We start from the raw sequence: 3974 nt of genomic DNA, 5'->3' as shown, positions 1-3974 counted from the left end.
GAGGAGAGCGCGTGTGCGCGGAACGCAGACTTCCACCGAGTTTCTGAGTGAGTATTAAGACGGTGTGAGCGCACTGAGGGAAACAGACCAGGTGTGTTAGACCAGGTGTATCAGCCTGTGAATCTCTGTTCTTCAGATGCTGCAACAGAGGCCTTTCCACCCTGTGAGCCACAGACGCAACTTTCTGCTCACGCCTGCGCACACGCTCGCGCACACAGCCTTAGTGCGCGTGTCTCCATCGCACTACTCACCTTGGATGGACGGCTTGGAAACGGCTTTCTGCACTTTCTACGAGAAGTGAGTATACACAACATTTCAATCCAAGATTTCAGACGAGGCCCAACGAGCGCGCCAACGACATGGTTCGGAAAACAGTCACAGTTTACGGTGCCATGTTGCGCTGGTGCCACCTGGGGTTATGTTTTAAGGTGGAGCTCACCTGGTTCTGTAGTAGATCTTAAGTCTTGGGGTGTGACATGTTTAAATTCTGGACCGTGATGTGGTTCATGTGGTAAAGATAAAGGCTGAATATGACACGCGGGACAGCGCAGCCGCACAGAGATAATTAGGCCTCAGCGGCCTCCTCAGTTCACGTTAGTAAACCCTCAGTTCACCTCACACGGGCTCAGGTTATCAGGGGTATGTGGAGACAGGCCTTTAAGTCCTCAGAGTTTTTACCCACATAAACCTTTATTAGTTATATTAGTTATACATAGACATTTGTTAGTTATATTACAGACCAGAACCGCAGGTCAGTGCGCGCGGACTGTGGCTGTCTGGAGCTAACCTGCTGTTTTGGCACACAGGTGCAGCAGCGGCCTGGGTGAAGGTGAACCTGAGGGCAGTGGATCGCTCTGAGTGAAGCTCGTAAGGTAAAAATACTGTCATCAGTTTGATCAGTGTTGATTTTCCATTTTACACGTTGAGCAGAATTTAATCAAAAAGCAATATTTAAAGATTGTGAAACGCTGCTCAGTGAAGAGAACATGCTGCAGATCTCTAAACCACCTGCAGTCAGTCTGAAAATCTTCATCTTTCAGCTTCACCACTCATCCTCACTCAGACATCATAATCTCCAAAATGATCAATAACTATGACAGGAATGTTCCATAAGCTCGATCACAGCAGGAGAAATGATTATTCCCTGATCAGTGTGGGGTGTGTGTGTATAAAGCTTCACACAGATGGATTTATATCCAGTGAACTCATGTCCACAGAATGTGATTGTTGGACAGGATCAGTCCACTCTGTCTAAACAGATGAACTGGCTCTGACCTGCAGACTCAGACTGAGCTGTTTCTTCGTCTTCTTCTTTCAGGTCCACAAACAGATCAGCATGAGAAGAAATCAACTAATTGTAAGTGAAGTTTTTATTCTCCTGCTGGGGTGTGTTTGTGTGTGTGTGTCTCTTGCACACATACACACACTCAAACACACTCAAACACACACACGTATGTACATCCACACACACACACACACACACACACACACACACACACACACACACACACACGGCCACTATGCCAATCTGTCTCACCCTCTTTTTCTTTCTGTCTCACACATGCCATGCCATAATTATTTGTCTGCCTGACCATTTGCCTGTCTGTCACTCTCTCTCCCACGCACACTCACTTGCACTCTAACCCTAACCCTGACCCTGACCCTGACCCTCTCAGCATTGTAGCATCGATTTTGACTACGTTGGATGAAGAGGCTATACGAGGTATGAGTTTCGTGTCTTTTATGCTGGGATGTCTGGCCGCCGTGCCATAACTTTTCCTCCTACAGAATTTTTTCCTGTCCATCCAGTGTGGCTGCCATTGGTTGTCTATCGGTCTGTTGGTCGGGCGGTTGGTTGTTTGTTTGTATGATTGTTTGCTCGTCGATTTTGACCACGTGGGATGAAAAGGCTATACGAGTTATACAACTTTCACTTCTTTTATCCTGGGATGTCTGGCCGCCGTGCCATAACTTTTCCTTCTACAGAATTTGTTCCTGTCCATCCATTGTGTCTGTCCAGTCTTCAAGAGGTATTTCATATCTAGTGTTTACTTGGCCACCATGCCATCACTTTATCTTCTCTTGGCTGCTATGCCAGTCTCTGTCTCACTCTGTCTCTCTCTGTCTCACACACACACACACACACACACACACACACACACACACACATACACACAGTCACACTCACAGTCACACTCACACCGTCACACTCACACCGTCATACTCACACCTCTCTCTCTCTCTCTCTCTCTCTCTCTCTCTCTCTCTCTACCTCCCTCCCTCCCCCTACCTCCCCCTACCTCCCCCTACCTCCCTCTAATCAGCCTGCTAGGGGTTGATCTGGGGGCCCTGCATTGGTTAATTTTGGCCTCTCCCATCCCCATTAGCTTTATGTGGACTGATTTTGGCCTGCTTGCCCCCCACCCCCATTAGCTTTATTGGCAGATCAGATCAACCTAAACACCAAATTTCCAAAGCAGACAGATGATTGGCAAAATATACAGTGATATATATCAGCAGTTATGTCACATGACAAAATGCTTCAAATAAGACAAATTAACTTAAACTTGTGACCATAGTCACAACTATGGAATGCCAAAAAAAAAAAAAAAATAACAGGCAGCTGTTTAAAAAAAAAAAAATAATAATAATAAAAGGAAAAAGAAAAATAATCAGGCATTTTGATAAGTCAGACCCTCCTTTCAACTTTCAGTTTGGATAGTTAAGGTTAGGGTAAAGAGTTAAGGCATTATGCTTCACTGTGTCATTGCAACTGAAGACAAGAATGTGTGTGTCATAGGTCTGCTGTATATAGAAGTGATTACTGTTGAGGTAAAAGGTAGAGTGTGAGGAGGCATCTACAGCTGCCATGTTGGTGTGCTGGCCGTCTTAGGCTCTGATGGCGTTTCCTCCAAGTAGGTTCTGCATTTTAGTTTAATCAGAATGTGAATGTTTGAATGAATTTTTATTTTTATTTATTTAATTAATTTTTATTATTTTTAATTTTTTTTCTGTCTTCACATGCTTCCCTGTAAATTCTTTTAATCTAACCTTGTTATTTCCTGGTGATAACTTCTCTAAGATCATCATAACTGATTAGGACCAAAACTGTGCTTCTGATGTTGCTTTCTCAAGCAGTTTTTCAGCCCATGGATGATGTTTTATGAATGCATTTATAATTTTTATTGGCATCTGAGATACATTTGTGATCGCATTTTTTGATATTGAGTCAAATCATTGTTAGGTCAGTAAATTGTTAAGTTTTCCATCATTAAATGGTGGAGATACACGGGCAGGTCCGATGTCAATCTATTGGGGATCCTCCAAAGTAAGAGTTGTTGTTTTTTTTTTTTTTTAAGTATTCAGCCTGTGTCCTGAGCATAGTTACACTGCTGTCCATCATCACCACCCAAATTTTGATAGAAGCTTTATTGTACAGGGAGGGTGAGTTGGACTTTGAGGTCAAACACTGGCTCGTCTCACTGCCAAGTTTCGTTCCAAGGGGAGAATGGAGTAGGACCTTTCTGGATTGACATAGGTGCGGTGAGGAAAAGTTTTGCAATTGTTAGGTTTTTTTTTGGCGTCGGCACATAGGGAGGCCTCCCGACAGGGGAATACTTCCTGCCCTTGTAAAGCGCTATGTACGGTCAGTCGCGGACAAGATTCACTGCAGTATCAAGGGATGTGGGGTTATTTGGGTCAGGCTTAAGTGTTAAGGGCTCGTACCTTTTTTTTCTTATTGCGTGGTGGACAGGGTAAGGGAAGGAAGCCTGGCAGGGAGACGACTCAGATAGCTCAGACCACTGTAAAGATGCACCCAGTTTGGGTATATTTGCTTCATTTTCCATCTAGTGGTGATGATGAATGCAGTGACCACTGTGAAAACCTAATAGATGTGTCAAGTTCTCCAGGTTGAACAATAATAATTAATTTGCTCTTTCTGAGCAATGTGCTATTGACATGTGAAATGAGAT

The 3974-nt window shown here is 44.0% G+C and overlaps 1 long non-coding RNA gene across 1 annotated transcript; it reads left to right on the top strand.

Moving 5' to 3' along the window:
- Positions 1-840, top strand: LOC121199091. The gene is made up of 3 exons (XR_005896402.1): positions 1-47; positions 137-297; positions 807-840. It is a non-coding gene; the product is annotated as an uncharacterized LOC121199091 (long non-coding RNA).
- The last annotated feature ends 3134 nt before the right edge of the window (positions 841-3974 follow it).

Source organism: Toxotes jaculatrix, chromosome 18 (assembly GCF_017976425.1).
Source record: "Toxotes jaculatrix isolate fToxJac2 chromosome 18, fToxJac2.pri, whole genome shotgun sequence".
Taxonomy (NCBI): Eukaryota; Metazoa; Chordata; class Actinopteri; family Toxotidae; genus Toxotes; species Toxotes jaculatrix.
Note: the sequence above shows the minus strand (reverse complement) of the source record. Positions and strands in the feature narration are given on the sequence as shown.